At 41.9% G+C, this 21,813-nt stretch overlaps 1 long non-coding RNA gene across 1 annotated transcript in view; it reads left to right on the plus strand.

Moving 5' to 3' along the window:
* Nucleotides 1–1,949: 1,949 nt before the first annotated feature.
* LOC107052251 overlaps nucleotides 1,950–21,813 on the plus strand; it is a 243,894-nt gene continuing 224,030 nt past the window's right edge. Inside the window, exon 1 of the long non-coding RNA XR_006931756.1 lies at nucleotides 1,950–2,059. This is a non-coding gene — a long non-coding RNA (uncharacterized LOC107052251). The remainder of the gene's footprint in view (nucleotides 2,060–21,813) is intronic.

Consider the following 21,813-nt stretch of genomic DNA (forward strand, 5'->3'; position numbering starts at 1 on the left):
AAATAGCTCACCTCTGCCTTTTTACTGCAAAAAGATATCTCATCTGTGAAGAAAACTTGAGTAGAGAAAGCTATGCTGCTGATCTTCTTTTATTTTTAGGTTAGTTATTTTAATACCAACTTGTCAATAATACTTTAACTCTGTAAATTACAATATATAAGGTCCTTATTAAAGGGGAGATCAAAACCGCAGCGAGAGCCCTCCCAGCTGATCATACAAAGTTCTTGGCGTAATTCCTGCTTAAAGCCACATGGAAATGCATCCAGAAGAAAACTAGCTTTGCTTTTCTTCTGTTGAATTCCCCATCGCAATTTTCCCCATCACAACGGTGGCTTTTCTGAGTCTGACTTGGAATGGGAGCCAAAGCTTCTTACTTTCTCTATACTTTTTTGCTATACTTTCAAAAAGGTGGTGATTATGAGCAAAACGTTTATTTAATTGAACCTTTAATTGGTTAATTTGTGTCTTACCTAACAAGTAGCCTGTTTTTCTATTTCTTTTCTTTGTTTTTTTTTTTTTTTTTAATTGGAGTTTTTAAGGCCCAATGATGAATCAGGCTCAGAACTGTGCAAGTGATTACTTAAAAATCAAAGCAAGAGAAGAAAAGCTTCTGAGATGTGCATTCCAGGTTCCTTTGCAGCCCCTGTCCTGCAGGCAGACAGACCGGGCTTTCTCCTGCAAGGATTTCTTGACCTCCTCTTGGCTAACAGTGAGTGCTCGGCTGTTGCTGGAGCACGGATGGGGAAATACTGATGCAATTTACTGCTGTGTCATTTTGCCTTGGGGTTACTTCAGCATATTCACACAATAATCTGTTTTGTTCATTACCTTTACCATATCCTGATGCATTTTCCCCTTTTCCACCGTTATTTGCACATCAAATTTTTATGTGCAGTGGAATATTGGAGCTGCTGTCCGTGGAGCCGTGCTTTGCAGTATGGCGTGCATGAATTCCTGGTATGCAGTGCATGGATATCACACAAATGTCACAGAAGGAGGTGAATATAGTGTGAAAGCAGAGGAGAGGTTATGAGTGTGAATGCTGGCCATGTTGGTGCAATTTTGCTACATTTATTGACTTAGCAGTCACGTTTGTTACAAGAAAAAAATACATGTATCCTAAACCAGAATGCTCAGAGCACCCAACTGCTGATGCCGTGACTGCAGGGAGCTGTGATGGCTGCCTGGTATTGGTGTGCACAGCTGCACTGTGGGTATGTGCTGCTTCAGATGGAGCCTTTGAGTGGATTAAAGTCCTCAGTTAGGAAATAAGCTTGTTAACAGGGAATACATTTGGTCAAATAGTTGATACACTTCAAGCGCGATAGTTTAGTGGTCCCGGCTAGAAAGACGTTGCTCTAAGAAGGAACGTGGGGACGCTGCCCGGCCCTGCCGCGCTCTGCAGCTGCAGCTCCACGTGGCGCGGCCACGTGCAACCCCACGAGGCGGCCACGTGCAGCTTCACGAGGCCGCGTGCATTCGCTCGCGGGGCGGCCGCGTGCAACCCCCCTAGGGCGGGAATGCTGCTCCCCACAGGGCGCCCAGTGGCAGCGCTGAGCTCTGCTGTCCGGTAACGGCGACGGAGCCCGAGGAAACCGTGCTGCTGCTGCTTCGGGAGATTCCGGTTGGACGTTGAGGATGAGGTTCTTTACCGGGCGGTGGGCGCGGCCCCGATCCGCCGGCGCTCAGGGAGCCCCCGGGCAGCGCTCCCCGACGTGGGGTTTGGATTTTGGGCCGTCCCGTGCGAAGCCGGGCTCCGCGCTCCCTGCGGGCCCCTTCGAGATCGGGGTATGCCCCGGTTCCACGGGACTGACTCGACAGAAGCCGGAGAGCGCTGCAGGGCCGCGGCCCAGAGCAGCTTCCCCGGGCGGTGCCGCCGGGAGGAGAGCCGGAGCTCCGCGGACGGCCGGGAGCCGCTGCAGCACAGGTGAGGCGCGGCGGGGGGGCGCGGAGTTCGTCGTGCGGGGACGGCGCGGTGCTGGGCGGCTGCAGGCTTCGTCAGAGCGCGCCTCTTGTCGGGATGAGGCGCGGAGGACGGTTTGCTCTGCCGTCCGTGTCGGTAGGAGGACGTTTTGCGATCGCTGGCAGTGTTTTTAAATACAAAAAGGGACGGTGTCTGCGAAGGGGTGTGACGGCAGGCAGCGGAGCGCCTCGGCACGCGGTGAGACTCGCACCGAACAAAGCACGAAGTTTGCATTTGCCGTGTTGTGAAAGGAAGGGACGCGGAGGGGGTGGTTTTGTCCCAGCGCCGTGCGGTGTTACGGGAACGGAGGAACTGCTGCGACAGCGGCCTTCACCGAGCATCAGTATTTATTCACGAAGTGTAGCCGTAGCGTTAGCTTTGTGGCACCGCTTTGCCTCGGTGTCAGGGAAAGGGGTCCTGTTCCATCGAGCCTTCTCTTTCTTACTCCTTAGGTGTTATATTGTTTTTTCATTGTTTTTCACCCTTGTGTTTCTCCCTCCGTACTCGAAGTCTTTCAGAATGCAGTACTTTTGTTAGATTGTTGCCTGATAGTGGAAGTGGGCGTCCTTCAGCTCTGCTGTGCTATAACGCAAAGCTCCCGGCTTTCCTTTCTGCGTGCTTCGTTTGGCCGCAGCTGGGAATGGCGCTCCGTGCCGTGCTGTGAGCACCGCAGGTTAATCCAGGCGAAATACCACCGTCCCTTAAGGGGAGTTTGGGTGTTCGTAGGCTCTTCCTTGGGAGACGAGCACTAAAACCCGGTGAAAATGATTAATTTTATGGAAAAGACGAATTTTCGTGGGCTTCAAAGTCCATCACATCAGTGCCTAAATGTATTTATTTGAGGTCTGTCTGCCACGCTGGATTCTCTTGTTCTAAGAAACAGGAGTGAGTGGGATTCATTGGGAGTAGTAGAAGAACGTTCCTCGTTTCACTGCAGGGGGTGCGTCACGTGGGTGGGATGAGAGGGTTTAATTCAGGTTTGGAACAGTCCCTTCAGGCACATTGCTGGAATGCAACTGGATACATAAGTAATTCCTTCGTCGCAAATTCATAGTCCTCGGTTTTCTTTTTCTGCCTTCCTGTAATGCATCCTCCGTAATTTGGGGGCACAAGGCCATCTAAGTTGTACATAAAAATATACACAGAAACATCATTAGCGAAATGCTCAGTCTTTATGCTCTTCCCTGTAGGATGTGATCCTTCTTTTGATCATGAAAGCATTCCCAGATACGAGATGTAACTGCTGTATCTGAGCCTTCTGCCAGTGGATCTTAAATTTTCCTGTAGCACGCATCACTGGTAGAGGCCCTGAATCTAGACTTCTTAAGAGCAGCATATTGAGTTTGATGGCTGCTACATTCCTGAAGGGAGACATTTAATGACTTCTGTACCATACCTACTTTACTACGTTAAAATGTTTAATTATATAGAAATATTGCTTTTGGTTGTTCTGATCTTAATGGCTCACATCTGCAGAGGCAGATGATACCTGAGGAAATAAAGCTGGCACACAAAGGAGCCCATTTCCTGCAGCAAGAACAGAGCTGCTCGTATCTGATTTGAAAGACTGGGTTAAGTGCTTGCTGCCTCTGTGGTGAGGGGCTGGCGTTGCTTACTCCAGTGCTCAACAGAAGACCAGGATTAGAAGAAATGTTATTTACAAAGCTTTTTGTTGTTGGTTTTTTTTTTTTTTTTTTCCTGTTAATAGAAATCCCTCTGTGAAGGGGATGACTGATGTGCCTTGTGCAGCAAATTAGAAATTAGTTGAGCAAAAATTATCTGTGGATAGAAAAAAAAGAAAGCCTGGTTGAAGCATGTGAGGGATATTGCAGGTAGAGTACAACAGAAAAGAAGTCACACAGGTACAGTGTTCCTTTGAGTTTTATGCATCTTTGGCATAGGCTTTTCTTTCTTTAATGGAATCTATATTGTTCTTTAAGGTTTTTCCTTTATGGCTCACCCACAGACATCCTGAAGTGCTCAGTTCTGATTGCTGCCACCTCAGGAAGTTGCTTGTGGTCATGGACTTTACCCATCAGGGTTTTTTAAAGGCTTCAGGTGTCTTTCTGGACCACAGAGCTCTCGTGGTGCCAAGCTAGAGCAGTGCTGAGGAGTCCAGCCTCCTGTCAGATTTGAGGTCTGTGTTGTGGTAGCTCAGGATTGCTACGAGTTTCACACCAGGCCACGTACCAGCTGCCAGGTGGGTGGAATGGCTCTGCAGGTGCCTTAAAGGTTCTTGGTGAAGCTGCCATGAGTGAGCAGGCTGGCTTCCCCTCCCTTCCTCTCTGAAAAGTTCTCATGAACTGAGGCGTACTGACTCTGAAGAGACCTGAAACATGTGTGAAAGCAGCACTCAGAGTGTGATCAGTGAATATGATCCCATCTTTCAATTTCCTTATGAATACTATAGGATAAAGGGAAGTGTGCTTTTGTTCTTTGCCTTTTCTTCCTGTAACAGCAAGTTTTCAACTTCAGGAAGTGAAGCTCAAACTTATTTTATGCATTGCTTTCATCATCTACGTAGCACTAGTCATCTTAAATGTGCTGGATTTACATCTCATGTAAATGCATAAAAATAGGGGAGTATATCCAAAGCTCAAGATAGAAATCCCATTTCTTACAAATCAAACGATAAAATTTTTCAGAAGGGTTAGGTACAAAGTGGTAGTGGCATCCTTATCGTAGTAATTTAACAAGCTATCCTTTCCTCACCCTCTCTGGCACAGTGGGTGCCTCATTGACACTGGGATGCGATGGCTCTTGGGCAACGCACTGTGAGTGGGGCTGTGGGCACCCAGCTTCTCTTTCAGCAATGGGAATGTTTCTAGAGTCCACTTAAAGTTTAGGGATTGCTACAAATCAGTAGAGAAATTTTAAACCATTTAACATTTCTTTGCTTAGGGCGCGGTCCAAGCCCCAAATTGGATAAGGGGGAGGAAAAAAAAAAAAGCCTGTTGAAGAATCTGCTCCTGATAATCATATGATCCCTTTGATGCCATGTACGCGTCCTTGTTTTCAGTGGCCTTTGGATCAGGCCCTAAAACTCACAGCAAAGGAATTGCACTTTGGCTGTTCATAATTCCAATTCATTAATGTTATTTTATTCAGTCAGAATCGCTGATATGCAGCAGCTGCTTTGCAATCACTCGGCAGACACAAAGCGGCTGTAAACCTGGTGAAGGCGGGTTTGTGGCTGCAGTGTGTTGGCAGGATGATAGAAACCAGCCAAAACCTACAGGTAGATGTGACCTGGTGTTAATTGTGATGCAGCAGTAATCAGAGATTCCTTATTTTTATTCTTCTTCTTCTCATGGGCACATAATGTGCAGCTAAGAGTTCTTAGGAAACGTTGTGCAAAGATGGTGAAGAGATGGTTTAAATCTTAGGTAGTGCATATTGAATTTGAGTGAATTGTGGCAAGAATGTAGCTAAAGTTTGTGCATGCAGTAGTTTTAGGGAAAGAAAGAAGCAAGGATGGAAATTCAGGTTTGGTCAAATACCAACACCCAAACTCCCAATTGTAAATGATAGCCAGATCTTCAAACAGTTGCTCCCACAAAGCTTCCTCATTTACTAGCACTGGTGCCTTAATTTCTGGTACCTTCCCAGTGAACTTTTGAGCTCTGGGACCCTTTTATTTGTTCTCATGGGAGCAAAGTCAAGGCTGTACAACGCTTCAAAGCTTCATCCAGGAGTGAGGCTGTACCTGTAAGTAGTGTAAGTCTCACCCAGCAGGTGGGTATGCAGAAGAAGTTGTCAGTGGGTTTGAAACTGTCTTTTCTCACTATTTATCTTTTAGCTATTCCATTTTCTATTCCATATTCATCCATTGGCAAAATACCAAGTTTCTCTCTAGATCGAGTAGTTATATTTATATTGTCTGTAAAATAAGAAACAATACTGCTCTGCTTATTGAAGTTTTGAATGCACAGAAAACTGCGGTAATTCTGAACATTCTGGAGTCCTGGTGTGGAATTTGATTCTCTAGAAATGGAAATAAGAGCTTACATGAAGGAAAGGCTTGTTCTTGCTGAGAGAGAAATCAGTTCATGGCTTTGGCCTAATATATCGAGAGGCAAGGTAACAGCATGAGCTGGAGAGGTGGATTATTCACATACAATGTACTGCAGATGGCAAGGCTTTGGGAAATTTCTTTCTTGCTTTTAAAACTCCTGTCTATGTATTTTGGCCCTCTCTAAAGTTAGTAAGTCTATTGACTGACACGGCAGGTATGTGCCAGGAGAAATCAGGCAGCTTAATTTTCTAGTGTCTGTGGTTAAGAGTTAAATGCATGTTTTTCAGCTCCCCGAGAAGTCACTTTGTAATGTGATATTGAGGGAACATAAGATCAGCAGGTATTCCTGCAACTGGTTTTGGTAAAGAAATAGAACAGAGAAAGGGAATTGTTGTTCAAGCACATCAGAGAGGGCATAACAGAGGACAAAAAGCACGGGCAGGGTAGCATCGCACTGGGTGAGAACGCAGCAGCTGTTTGGGGACTCAGTCGAGTCCCTCATACCCAACAGTTGATCCGCGGGTTATGCTGACATCACACAGATTTTTCAGTGCTAATAATATTTGTGGAAACTTCTTTCATCCAGAAGAAAACATTTCCTTATCAACAAGTGTAATTCTGTTCACATTGCTCAGACAGCCGTCCCGTTAATTTAGTGTGGAGCGTGGAGTTAAACCTTCACGCTGTGTTTAAGAACTGCCTTCTGAGGACTTCTGCCTCCAGCTGACCCCGCCAGTGGGGGTAAAATGTGATGTGCCAAAAGTAATGCTATTTAAAAGTGCTCCGTCAGTTTTATTTTAAGTTTTATTTCATTATTGTTTAAACCTTAGTATATAGGTTTATATATATTTTCTGTCCCAGTTTTCACAGAAACATATGGTATATGTCTGACCATCGATCTGTCCTGAAGTGGCAAAATAAAACACTTTTATTATAGCAAAAAATATTTAGAAAACTCCTGAGCTCACCCTTTTGTGCACAAAATTGACTTTTGGTGCAAAGCAAGTTTTATTGCTGCTTAAACTAGTATTGATCAAACTATCAAAGATTGTGTTATGGTTTGAGTGGTTGTTCTCAGAGTACCTACAAGAATGATTTTTTCTATCTAAATTCTGCAATCAATCCAATCAATCCTGATCCTGTTGAATATCCTTTTGAACAAACCCTAACTTTAAATGTAGTTACTTTTCCGACCTTTAATAAGATAAAAGGATAATTCCACGTAGTGTGTTGCTGTTCTAATTTCCTCTCCTGAAAATAATTAATTGAAATGTTAGAAGCTTTTCTGCACACCTTCAGGGCCGTTCTGATTTTGAAACTAACGCTGCTTGTTAGGGCCACCCTTAATAGTAGATGAGTTTTTAGTTTAGAGATTTAGTAATACATTTTTTATAAAATGTAGGTGTGGACAAACCAAGGTGTTAAAGAAAAGTTTTCTTTATTTGCATTTCTCTTTAACATTTTGAATAACTCCTCATGGAGGTGAATCCCAGGACTTGAGGTTCCCTTGCCCAAATGCAGGTGCTAGGCAAACAAATCCATTGATTTTGGGGCGCCTAAAGACGTACGTTGGTTTTGAGCATTGCCCTTTGGCCCAGCCTTCCAAAGCCAGGAACTTTTTCCAGACACAGCTGTGCCACGAGCAGGGAAATTAAAAAACCAGTTGCACACAGCTTTTCTGTGCCATGTGGTTCGGCAGGCTGTGGATGGTGGCACATGCAGTCTTTGCCCTTCTACACAAATGTTGTGGCAGGAACGTTTTGACGTTACAGGAATAAATACTGGAACAAAAAATGAAGAGTTTGTTGCTTGGATCTGATTCTGTCTGGAAAACCTTGCCACAGCTTACATGATTTCTAGTACAATGGATACAATTAAATCATTGCATGTGAGAAACTAAAGCCCTGGGTGGTTTTGTTTGTTTGTTTGTTATTGTTTTTTTTGTTTTTGTTTTGAGTGAGAAATCTTGCTGCTTAGATGTATATATGGTTTTAGAAGAGATTTAGAGAGCTTTTAGGCTTGAATCTCTGAGGTAAGCTCCTGCAAGGCTTATTTCCAACAACAACAACAAAAAAGTGGGTTGGGGAAGAAAAGAGATACTAATTACAGTTAAAAAATCTCTAGAGAACTGTTCTCCAATGTAGACATACCAAGGTGTAAAAAAGAAAAGTGAACTGAAAATGTCGGGATTTACACTATTTCAATTGCGAATACTGCCATGTGCATCTGGGGAAAGCCATGAGAGCACACGTGGAGGGCAGCTGCTGGGCGGTGTGCATGGGAGGCTCCCATTGCCCCGCAGGCTGGGATGTGCCAGTGCCGGCTGCACTGCGTATTGCTTCAGGTGAATGGGAACCCTCTGTAAGGGACCCTGGTGTGTTAGGCTGAGTCCCAGTGCTAAACCCTGACCTCTCCCAGTTATTTTCAGAAATGCTTTCTAGGATTGGTAAAATTTTGTGATGCAAGGACTGTAGATAATTACTGGATAACTATTGGCGTGAATTACCCAGTGCGATTTCAGTACTTGATTAATGGAGTGAGTAAAGCTACTACGATGCATTAATGTTTGCAGCTGTAGACCTTGAAACAGGAAATGAAATATATATTACTCAAATAAAATTAGCAGGAGAGTTCGCATAAGAGAATTGTGTAACGGCAAGGGGGGCTCATGTGGCCTGCATGCGGATTTCCTTTTATCCCGCAGAGCAAATGCAGCCGCCCTTTTCTCACGTACGGAGGGATAAGTGGGGAATTACAGCCAATAGTGCCAGATGGAGATCTGCCCCAGAATTTGAGTTTGAGGAACGAATAATTGAACTGAAAAAACCCATGCTTATTGTTAAGGGGAAACGCCTGTGGTTAATGTACTGCATTCTGTTTTCTCCCTTGTGTAAAACTTGAGGCAAAAGTAGTGAGAAGAGAACCCGTGGTTGTTCACTGTGCGTGTCATTATACACAGAGGGTTCGTTCCACTAAATTTACGTCCAAATGACCTGAAAATCAACTCTCTTTCGACTGTCTTTGTGTCTTTTCCCAGATAGATCTGCAAACTGCAGATTTAGTAAGGAAAATATGCAAATATTTGTTGAGGGGAACAAATGTGCTCTGTTTATTTTTTGTACTAAATTGAATTTGCTGAAGATTTAACGGAGCAAAGCAGCACCTGCTAGTCTAATATTCCATTAATATCAGTCATGCAGAGTGGGGGCCCTGCTTAATGACTAGGTTGCTGTTTGCCTGTGCTCCCTAATTGAGATGCAAAAGCTCTACTCTGCCTTGCTACGGAAGCACTATGTTTTGTTAATCACTAGCTCATTATGTTTGGATTGCTATTCAATAATCTATTTGATATAGGGTGTGACTGACAAATGAAAGAACAAGGTTAACTCTGGTAACACATTTGCTCCTGACTTTTGGCTTCTGCCAAATCAACACAAAAGCAGATATTAACCTCTGCTCTGAGGAGGAAGAACTATACTTTTGCTTTGCTGCTAAATTGGCCTATAATAATACAAATACAAGAAAGAGGTTGTATTTAAAGCACTCCCAGGGGTTCTGGCTTCTACTCCTATTTCATACCGTTCAGTTGAAAATTTCCCTTACATTTCAATTTGTGGGATTTTTTTTTTCTCCTCAGTGATGTCACACATTGCTCTAAGTGTCCTGGAGCAGAGGGACTTTCTTTTTATCTTAGTAATGAAAATAGTCATGTCCCTAACCTTAATTGTAACCTCCAGGTGCTATGGCAGAGGTTACACGTGGTAAGGTGTGGACTAACAAAGTACCCATTAGAGAATTAATGAAGATGCAAGCTTTTTGGTCAAATGCTATTATAAAGATAGAGAAGAAAACTAAGCTAAATATAGGAAATCAAATAAAAATTACAGGATTTCCCATTTGATCTCCAATCACTTTTTTTTTGTTTATTTTTTTCCTTCAACATACAAATGATCTAACATTTATGCTATACGTACACATAGAGCGCACAGGTTTTAGGAAAGCAGTAATTTTTTTCAGTGTTCCTTGCCATAATGGATTGTCCTCAGGTAAACTTGCTCAAATTCTGTTCCATGTGGTTTTTATTTACAAGTATATGGTGTAGATGGAAGATAGTTTTGCCACGCACTCATCACCAGTGCTGCCTTGTTCCTGGCACTGATGGCGCTGAGGAGCACGAAGATTCCTGGTCAGCAGTGAGGATTGGTGCTCAGCAGCCCTTCCCCAGGCAGGTCAGCATGCAGGCATTGTTACGCAGTGGCAGACAATGGAACGAGGGAAGGATGAAGAACCACCAAACTGTTTATTTACAGATAATGGGAATAATTTATTTTCTTTACAGTCTGTTTAAATTTTCATTAAACTTGAGCTCTTTCTTTCTCTCAGGTTTGGGTTGCTATATACTTACAGTCATCTCTGTCACCGGGAAGGGAATCTCATTTCTATGGAAATTAAAACCAGACTTTCAATCCAGGATTAAAGTAGAAATACATCTTTGTTTCAAAGTCTACTACAGGAAATTGTATTTATTTAAAGCTGTATTTCCAACCTTTTATGTTAATTGCATTTTTGGGTGATGACACTACAAAAATGAATTGTATATTCAAAAAAGATTCCTCTAATGTATCTGATTTGCTATCTCAATTTACTCGTGGGTAATAAAAATTAATTCTTGCCATCACCTGAGGCTCAATCCTGCGTAAAGGTCACCAATAAACTCCAGAGCACTTCCACCCCAGTGGCACCATTGGCACTGAAATCACTGCATCGCCTGGCTGCTGGTTATGGGCAGCACTGGGAGTTTCCTGTGGGGTGCAGTGCATTTGTGGTGACTGGGTATTGTGGAGCCCCAAGGAATGCACATAATGCAAACTACACATGGCAGGTGGTGGGCAGTCTTTGCCTGTTAGCAATAGCTTCAGGCTTGGGAAGATGCACATACTGTTCTTTGGTACTTCAAAATATACAGATTATATATTTATAAATATATGTAACTCTTACCAAAAAGCAGCTGGGATAGCAGATAAATGATCTTCCCATTTATTAGTGTGATGCTTTGCTCTGAATTGGGCTCAGCTGCCTGCTACAGGGTGCTTTACGTATTGAGAGTGCTCTGGGTGCTTTTCAAGAGGCATTTGTTTCTCCTCTGGAGGATATATTATCAGAGATCCCAAAGAAAACACTAGGAGCAGGTGAGAGAGCACTTACCTTATTATGGTGCAGCCAAATAAATAAATACAGTGCCTTTTTGGGGCGAGGGGAGGGAGGAAAGGTGTTTTGTTTAACAAAGAAAGTGCAGAAAGAGACAAAACAGGACCATAAGCCATTAAAAGCATTGCAGTTCTGATGTTCAGAAGTTTCCCAGGTGGGTACTCCTGTGCTTTCTATTAAGTTGTCTGCATCTCTGAAATCAGGTGCTAATCTTCAGATAAATGCTGGTTACAGTTTTTGCCTTAAGTGGGTTTTCACCGGATCTGTTCAGAAGAGCAAAGCCGTTCACTCCATTAATGGCTGGTTTCCAGCTAAGCAGCACTTGTAAATGCATGTCTAAGTAAAATAAACAGAATGCATTGTTGCTGAATTTGTGTGTTAAACAGCAAGCAACGGTGCCTGTGCTGCGAAATCGGTAGAAAATGGCCAAGTGAATTCCTTTCATCATTAATCCTGTGATATACTGTGTGCATCCTAGTGTCCAGCAGAACAGCTTGAGCCGTGCTGTGTGGAGCCTTAGGTGAGGGCTTGCAGTGGGGTGGTGAGCCAGGCGTCACACTCAGGGTCTTGTTTGCAGCAGGAGCATTACGTTCACAGGATGGCCTCGCTGTGTTGTTGGCTGATGATCACATGTGAGTCTGGGCACATGGGTATGAATGTGTGCTTGTGTATCTTTCTGCAAGCCAAGTGCCATGGGTTGGCTGTGTGCCCTCCCTGTGCCAACCTAACAGCTGAGCTGGCAGGTGGGGACCCACCTACGTCCAGATCGCAGCAGGCAGAAGCACTGTGCTTTCTGATGGGCTCTGCCTCCTCTTTGCTGTCCCAGAGATGGCACTGGAAGTAAAAACACAAAGCACAGATAGAAAGAAGGAAGAAGCCTGACTGTTTGCTGCCCTGAATGCTTGTCTGATTCACTTGGGTTGTGAATATGCCCTTGGTAAAAAGCCCATTTGGAAACTGCACTTGATTAGCTCAGTGCCTGGTCTGTGGTCTGGGGTTGAGCATGTCTACAGAGGAGGGATTTTTTCCCTCTATGTACTGACAACATGAAGAATCGTATGAAGGCTTTGCTCTCTGCTTGCCATCCTTTCTGGTCACTTATTGTTCTCCAGGTCCATAGTGATGAGAAGCGAGAATCTTAAAGATAAATGGGGGAGAGAGGTAGGCAGGGTAAGAGTTGAAGGAAAAAATGGGACAGCATTGGTCTGTGTGATTGTATGGAACCATGTGAACAGGTGTATTTTGGGACTTGGATTTGTGTACGTAATCAGTTCAAGGCCTTTATTTTCTTGTATTTTGTCTTCTACTAACAAAATTCCACTAACTACACCCTCAGCCTTGTGCTGCAGTACAACTGCATGAGTAAATGTGCAAAGATCTAGCTGTTGTTGGTTAAGTAATGCATAGCACTGATATTTCTGTACAGAGCCGTTCTACGCCATTTCCTACTAGTGCTTTATTATTATTATTATTATTACTACTACTATTATTTTTCTGAAAGCCACTCTAGTTTCTGAGAAAGCTGAGGTGGTCTGTAGGGGGTTGTTACAGGAGAATTTTTGGAACTCAGATCCTTCCTTCAAAATTTGTGGATTTTTTTTGTTTGTTTGTTAATGTTTCTTTTAGTGCTAGTTAACACTATTAAATCACTGGATTGCTATCCTAACTTCTGTATGTGTTCGTTGTCAAGTCAGTAGCACTATGATGATACAGCAGAGTTGGGTCTTCCTCACTTTTTCCTAAAAGCTGCAGTGTACTGAGAAGTAATGGAAAGATACAAACTAATGGCAAGTGCCTGAAATATTTCTGTTTTTCAAAATGACAGAAGCATTGAATACTCTGAAGATTGCTGGGAAGAGCCCACAGGTAGTGGTGTGCTGCTGGAACCTGCTTTGGGAGCAGAGTTTTAAGGTTGTGATTAGAAATACTGGAATTGAATTGGTGTGCAGTGCCCTTTCTGTTTAACTTCCGGATGCTATATATTGAGAAACTGGCAGTGATGGTCAGAACAAGGTTTCTTTTATGATAGGCTTCAGATAAAGAGCTGCTTTCTCCATTATCATCTATTTGTAGCTCTTTTCCAAGACTAAATTTTTATCAGGATTTGATATTGTTGCCACAAATGGAAGATGTTGTCTGGCTGCAAAAAGCCATTCCTATCTCTAGAGAGGTGCTGAAGATCCAGTAAATACGTGTACTAGGATGTGCATATAATTAGTAGGAGTGTTCATAGAGTGGTTTGAAAATAAGTTTTACCTTTCTCTTCCTGGTGAAATAGATTCACAAATGCCTCCCTGAGCTGATCTGTTTTTAAATGTTGAAGTTTCAATTTACAATAGCTTTTCATTTCGATTGCAATTTGTGTAGCAAGTGTGACGGGAGAAAGAAAATTTATGGGGCGCAGGGAAAGTTGAAGTAAATTCTGTTTTCAGTTCAATCTTCATTGGCTTTAACCTATGGACTTTGCCCAGTAAAGTATGGTGGTTTATTTGAAGTATTCTAGTTGTGACAGGAATGCAAATGATTCCTGATCAGATTTGTACCTCAGTATGACTTCTTTTTACCTTCTTTCACTTTCTGTGATGTTTTTTGTTCATCTGGAGTTTTGAGGTGTCACTGCCTCCTTCTATAATGTCACCGGGGTTAAAACCTGATCATGCAGGCACTCTTCCTGATGTTACATACACAGAAAGATGACTTCAGCCTTAGGTTGCTCAAGGTCGGAGTCTCTCAAGCTTGGCCCCAACTTCTGCATTGTCCTGATTCATGATCTCAGAGAAAAGAGTTTCCTTAACTTCTCAGTTTTTACCTTCATTCACCTTGCCCCTGAATGTTAGACAGGTTTAATAGTAAACAAAGAAAAGATTTAACAGGAGTGAAGGTCAGAGTTTTCTGAGCAAGGTTGGAAGTGAAAGATCACAAGTAAAGCCTGTGTAAAGCACAGCCCTGGTTTACAGCTGGCAATATTTCTTCCAGCCTGTTCCTGTAGGTCTCATCTAGAATTCTCTGCCATAGCCTCCCTGCAACCACGGAGCTCCCAGGTTCACAGAATCATTTTACTTTCCAGAGGACTTAATACCTCTTTTAAGGCAGTCACACTTGCATTTCATGGGAGCTGGGGGTGCATACTGATGTTCAAGGCCTTGATGGCTCTGTGAACCAAGACTTGTTGGTACCCAAAATAATCCCCCCTTGCCTCAGTTCATCTCTGTGTTCATACCAGAAAGAACTACGTACAACTGCTGGTTTTCTTCCAAGGCCTTCTGTTCCTGTAGGCCTTTATTCCTGGGCAGGTTTGTGCTAACTGCCAACGTGAGTAGTGTATGGTGTTCTCCCCAGGCCTGCTGAGGAGTGTTACGTTCATATTAAATATTAATAAAGTTCAATTTATAGCTAGACGTACAGTCTATGAAGCTCATGATTTTTTTTTCTATATCTGTAGCCTTCAGAAGAGCTCAGCCACTAACTGTCATTACAGGCTGTTCCTGTGTTAGTGAGCTACTCCAGTTGAATGTGTTTAGGAGCTTTTTTCTCTGTAGTTTCATTTGGATTCTGAAGTTATCTTATACTCCTTGTGTCCTCTAAATGCTGATCCTGAGAATTGTTTTTAGGAAAAAGCATTGCCAGTAGAATTGAAGAGAAAAGACTTTGAAGGAAGAATGTTGGCCAAAGTAGTGACTGACGCTGACTGTAAGCAGCATTAGAACTGCATGGATTGGGATGGTGAAACATGTCTAAGGTCTAAATAAAAAAAAAAAAAAGTGGATCTTATAAATTCTGCAAAAATAAAGTGCAGAAGAGCTCACTTGGGAACATTCTAAATTATTCCCTTAGAAGATTTTATTACCTTTACTTTGATGAAAAAGCAGTAAGCAGTAAGATCAGTGTTTACAAAAGAAGGAAGCCTCTGAATTTTCTTTCCACTTTGATTTTTAAGATACATATCTGCAAGTGGTCTAGACAGCTTTATTATCCATATTACCCATTTGATGACCTTTAAGAAAAAACAAAACAAAACTACAACCTCTTCCCCACACACACATGAAAGCAAAACAAAACAGAAAAGTCTTGTAATGTAATTATTGCATTTTATTGTCTTCTTTTGAAGCTTTCGATCATTTCTTTACGAGATGCCCACTGAATCGTTATTCTAACAATTAAGTTTCACTAGGAACCTCTTGAAGTATTGCATAGGTTTTTCTTTGCCATCTCTACCACTCTGTAGGAATCACTTCTGTGCAGAAATGTGCCACATAACGTAGCAGACTATTCCCTTGCACAGAGAAAGTGCAAAGGTGACCTATATGCTGAAGGCTGAAGCAGGAATGAAAGCAAATAGAAAATGAACAACGAAACCACAAGCTGGCATCACACAGAGTGGCTATGTGCCTAGTTTTTCTTTAGGATTAACTCTATGACATTACCTCCTTGGGTGCAGCCTGCAATGGGAAGGAAATTTGCAGGGTTGTCATTTGTCTTCTTTACCCCTGCCCTTTGGGATATGGGGACACAAAGGGAAGGGGGGGCCAAACCTGCGTTGACATACGTGGATTTGGAACAACATGCTAACACAGGATGGCATGGAGGTGAAGGGCCATGGACTATTCACCAGCTAATTAATGATGTCTCAAAGGATCACTGCTTACATTGGCTTTTCCTGCAACTTTGCTTCCACGCAACCTGTTGCTGACACTGGAGCAGTGGAAATTGCTGTTCTCCTGGTCACAAAGCTGCTTCATCTCAGATATTTCTTGCTCCTTTTGAGGCTTAACTTTGTGGTACTATAGGCTACATCTCTGCTCACTGTAGGGGGAAAAAAAAAAAAAAAGACTAATTATTGACAGTTCTGTTTCCGCCCTACTAAATCACATAGCTTGGGACACTGGAAACTGCCTGGATGGCAGAGCAGAGTTGTCTGTGGTAATTTGCCTTTCTTACGGGTACTGTGACCTCCCCACACACTTACCCCGTTTACTTTTTAAATGACCAATTTAATCAGGCACATATACATACAGAAATGGGTGTGTGAATATCTAAATATATGAGAGAGGGAACTTCAGATATTTTATCTTTCATTAGTTAATAACAGCAGTAATGACCTCAGCAGCACAAGATGTCTTTTGCAAAATTAATAACCACACGAGGGTTAATGGCCCAAGGCGATGAACTCTCTCAGACAATCATTAATCTACCTTGATGATTATTGCTTCATTACTGAACACTGGAGCCTCCTTGGTGTACCAGTGAATGCTTAATTTCAGCCCTCCCTACTGATCTTCATAATGTGCCCTCTTATCTTTCTTCTGGGTATGCAGAACATGAGTAAGGCTCCCAGATGCAAATAAAGGTAACCAGCATGAGAAGTATGAAACTCATTTGAATATAGGTTTGGAAAACACATCTCCCAAATGGTTATCTGTTTTCGATCTACATAGAAGAGCTGTAAGGGCTATTATTTTTTTTTTTTTAATGTTTTGAGGTAACTGTAGTCTGGGAAGCAATGCCATGGCTCATGAAGCAAAGTGTTTCTGAGAAGGTTATGTATATAGACTGTTTAATTGGTTGGTCTGTGTATTTAGGTAGTGCCTATTAGTACACAGTCCTTGTTTTCCTCCTTTGGAACAGCATGCTGCAGCTAAGAGCTGCAAACATTTCCCTCTCATTGCAGCTATTGATCTGAATGTATACCTGTAAACTCAATGTGAAGAAGTGGAAGCTGAGACATCCAAAAGAAAACAATGCATCAGGATATGTAACGCAAGCAGAAATTTGTATGGCAACTTACTCCTCTATTTTGAATAGTCTCGTTTTTTGGAGCAGTGCAATTATCTCTAGAAGAAAAGAACTCTGAAAGCACATCATCTTGCTGGCTGCAGAATATAGAAACTTGCACAATCCCACATCTAGCCTTTTTTCCTCCTTGTCAGCCTATGACAGCTGTGCACATTAACCTTCAGAACCCATTTCCCCCACTTTTTTTTTTTTTTTTTTTTTTGCTTTATCATCTCTGCTGCCAGGATTAGTTCTTGGTGGACGCTGATTAATATAGAGGAGGTGCTGCACACCAGCTCAGACGTGGATGGGTAATTAGGACCTTTAGCTACCAGCTCCAAGTTAGGTGCAGATGCCATTTGTTTTGATTTTTTAGCAGCAGAACTCCATTGCAGAGGGGGTAAACCTGGAATATATATTTGAAATTTCCCTGCCTTAATGGGATAGATACTCTATAAACAAGTCCCTTGTTTTGTTTTTTGTTTGCCTTTGTGGAATGTGGGAAGTATAGTCAAGCATTACTGATGCAAAGAAACTGTAATTATTAATCACTGTGATTGAAGATGGCTTATTGGAGTTGGGAGAGCTCAGTAAAACTGCTCAGGATCAGTCTGATACTAACAAGTGCAGCCTGCCAACCTTATGGGAGCTTAAGAAAACACTGAAGTGCCTGCATCTCAGACATAAAGCATGGACTGGGAAACTGCAGTTGTGAAAATTCATAACATCTGTCTGCAAGGTGTCTTTCCTGCATCCTCTGTTAGGTGGAGGCAATAGAAACCTTCTTACCAAGCCTTCATCCATTCAGCTTGTCCAGGCTTTACAGGTGGTTTCCTTATAATGTGCAGGAAAAGCTAAGTGCATCAGGAACACAGTAGTAATGGCAGCAGTTACTAATGACTCCATTCTGTACATGGCTTCATAGTTTGGGCAGTTCCTTTGTTACCTCTTTTTTGGGAATTTGATAGTCGCTGGCATCCTGGACCTTCGCTGACTCTTGATCATAAACCTATGGGTGGTCAAGAACAAATGTGATGGGAGATTTTCTCTGCTGTTCTCTCTAGTGAGTACTCACTGTGTATCTAGTGATTACAAAATCTCATTCCATTACACTACTCATTTACAGGGAATTAAATTATAAACAAGGTGATTACTGAATGTAATTTATGGCCCATGTAATTATATAGCTGTCAAAGCAATGGATGCAATTGAATTGGTTTCTGGTGGTTTTTTTTTTCTTTTTCTTTCTTTCTTTTTTCCCCAAAAGCCTTATTCTGCACTTTTTTTCCAGTCTGCTGAGTTTGTTAATTGCCCACAGCTGAAAAAAAAAATATTTTTTACATTGCAAGATCACCAACCTTTAATCTAAGAATGGAGCCGGTTATAATTAAGTGGAGATCTGATGGGAGATGTTGCCTGGACCCCTTCAAGTAATAAAAATAGTTTTTCTGTGCTGGTCGATGAAAAAGAGAACTTAAGTTCTCTGAAAAATAGCTAGCATGCTACAGTAGTAAGTAATGAAAAAATTACTTGTCATAACTGCTGCTTTTATAAAGGATGCTTTGTCTACAAGCTGGTGGGAAGTATAGTCGTATGTAATGCAGAGAGTAAATCAGGATGAAAATACTGAACATTTGCCTTTGATAGGATTACTGATAGCATATGCATAATTTTATGATGGATTAAGCAACAAATTTGTAGAGACTTACGTGGAATTGCTTTTCCACAAACATTCAACTAGTGAAGAAAAGTGGTAATAAAACTGCATCTCCTCTGCTTGAAGACCCCCAAGTACACTTTGGAAACAATGATAAATAAATTATATTAACTAGTGTAATCCACAGAGAACAAAGCAGCATAGCAGAGAAGTCTGTCTAATAACCAACCAAATATATGTATTTGTTTTAAGTCAGTGAGATCTTGTTCAACTGCTATTTGATAGGAAAAATAGGAATAAAAATTGAGAAATCACAATGTTTCCTTTATACTGTTTGTCAGACCACATGAATAATACTAGTTTTCTAACAGGAATTCTGAATAACAAAGCCAGGTTTCCTTTACAGATCTGTGTTAGTGTTTTTGGTGTAGTGTAGGCAGCGTCTCCTGCTGAAGATTGTTGAATGCTGTGCACGATCCTACTCAATGCACGTTTTCTGTTGTCCATTTGTGCACGTATAAAGCTTGCTCTGGGGGCAAAAATTTCATCTTGGTTCTATTAGCAGCACAACTTTTGTCTAAAATTGTTCCAACACGTCGATAATGCAAGGCTGCTTTAACTTCAGGCTAATTGTCAGTGATAGTACCATATGTCATATGTCATGGGAGGAACCAAGAACATTTGTCAGCTACTCACAAGAAGCTTGTGGCAGTGCCTTATAATATTTTTTCACTTGGTGCTTGACTTATCATTACTATGTTTAGTCAACTTTGTCTGCCATGCGTGGGAAAGCATCGAAAAATAAATCAAGATTTGACCAAACCACTGTTCCGTTCTCTCTCCATGTGCAAACGCACACACATGTACACTCACTACTCTGCATCTGTAAACAGTTGCCAAGATGAAACTTTTTGCACTTGAGTAGCACCAAATAAGGCTCATCCATGTCCCTCAATGTAAACCTGCTGAGTCTTGAAGAGTCTGCAAACGCAGAATGGACTGTATGAGTATTGTCTTTTCTTTCTGTGTATAAAAGTTCTAAACTGTGTGTGTAAAAGGCTCGGGTAGGCTGGTGGAGCCTCTGGAGGTTGCAGATTGTTTACAGCACATGCCAATGTTGAGGCTAAGCGCCCTTGATTCAACTATCAAAACTGACAGACGGTGTTTGCTTATTAACGTCCCACCTTTGCCCTTCCATCCTACCTACTTAGAGGACATTAAATACTGACTGAAGGAAATGCCTTAGTGTGGAGGTTTTAAATTAGATTCTGAAATAATCAACCTTTTAAGTAAACATCTCTCGTGTACTTAGCTTCTCTGACTTCCTCCTGCAGGAGAAAGCTCACTCTGATTCTGATCCATTATTCCCCTTCCTCCCCTCTTTCCTAACATTAATACTAGCTTGCTGGCAATTGAAGTTTTGTTGAGAAAGGCCTTTTGATGCGTGACTCTGTTTGATGAGTAAGATGGCAGAAGGTTAAACAAAACAGACTTACCCGCTTAGCGTATGCTGCCAGACAACAGCGGGATAAAGGAGCAGCGTGTTACACGTTCTGTGTATGGAGTTGTGTTTGTAACCTTGTGGGCATGCCAGTGTCCGATTGCACCTCGCAGCAAGAGGTGTGCCCAGTTCTTTGCAGTGCAGTTTGAGAGCCATCAGTCACAGAACCTGTATGTGAGAACTCCAAGCATGAAAGAAATGTAGAAGGTGGAATTGTTTGTTGTTACTGTAAAAATGAAATTTATCAAATTACAGACATTTTATGACCATGAAAATGTTATGTCTGGGGGCAAACTGGATACTCAGGAGAAAATATTTTATCAGTGCTATGCAGTTGTGCATTTTGCTTTTCTGCTTCTGTCCACTCAGCTCATTCTCAGCTGAAGCTCTCTTACTCTGATTGTGACTTGCAGGGAGAAAAATATAAACCAAAAGCAATTGGAAGTTACATATAATAGTAGAACTTTGGTAAGAAAACAACCATAGGAAAAACTGGTACCTGGTGGGTCGACTCTTGTCAGCAAGGATGCTCACATATAGCTGAAAGTGATGCTCTTAGACAGCACAGAGAGTGGGCTGAGCAGGGTGTGCTACAGGACTCCCGAGGTGCTGTTTTACAGCGGAGTTTATTGTGTTCAGCAGGAAAAGGAGGAGAAATTACAAAGCAGAAAATATAGGAAGCTTCTATGAAGAGATGAAAAGATCTGGTATTTTAAAACTGGATCCTAACTTTAAACTTCATAAATTTCAGACATTCCAGAAATGTTTATGCTTTTTTTCTACCCTTAGCCACAAAAAAATTTTTTTTCTACCCTGCACACAAAAAAAATGAGATTAGGTGGTTCTTTGTTTTTGCTTGTTTCATGAATGAAAATAAACGTTCATGAAAGCTTTCTTATTCCTTCTTGTTTTAGAAAACTTTGCTTGGAAATTATTTAGAAAAAAGAGAGAGGAAATCCTTGCAGCAGGAGATGATAAAGAGATGTTTGATATTATCTTTAGTTTATCTCAAAAGGAGCAAGTGACATGACAGTGTAATAATACAGAATATCATTGTGCTCCAGCAATCTGGTCCAATTATCATGTTACACCATGATGGATTTTGTATTAGTGAAGCTTCAGTAGCACGGTGATGTGAAGCAGGGAAAGTGTCTGCAGAAAAATATCTATTAAACTAATGATAAAGTTGTTTGTGCTACTTATAGAAGAATGCAAACAATCAGCCCATAGAAGGAAAGGAGAATGCAATTCACTGTCTGCTAAAGTGGTTGGGACACCCCTCAGACACTGCGATATCCAAACTCAAGTTTGTAGTGCTCTGTATAGAGACCACAGGATCTGGACAGCAGCATGTGTGTCAGTCTGTGCCTTTTCTTTGGGCTATGTTGATCTTGGTACATTTGTACAGATAGATGTTGTGTACCTGGGTTTTTCTTTTACAAGAAATACTGTTTCTGATAAACAAAATCAGATATCCTCTAGTGCAACAGTAGAATAATGTACCTGATATTCCCCAGTGAATAAAAACCTCAAGTTATCGTAGAAGTATCAATCACATTTGCCTATTTTCCATCAATGAAGCCCAAATGATGGGTGTGAAAAATGGCAGAGACTGTCATTTGCAGGACGCTAGGATGGATGTCTTCTTGGCTCTAAAAGATACCCTTTATTGAAACAAAAAGTCTCTACCAGAGGAA

Source organism: Gallus gallus, chromosome 18, assembly GCF_016699485.2.
Source record: "Gallus gallus isolate bGalGal1 chromosome 18, bGalGal1.mat.broiler.GRCg7b, whole genome shotgun sequence".
NCBI lineage: Eukaryota > Metazoa > Chordata > Aves > Galliformes > Phasianidae > Gallus > Gallus gallus.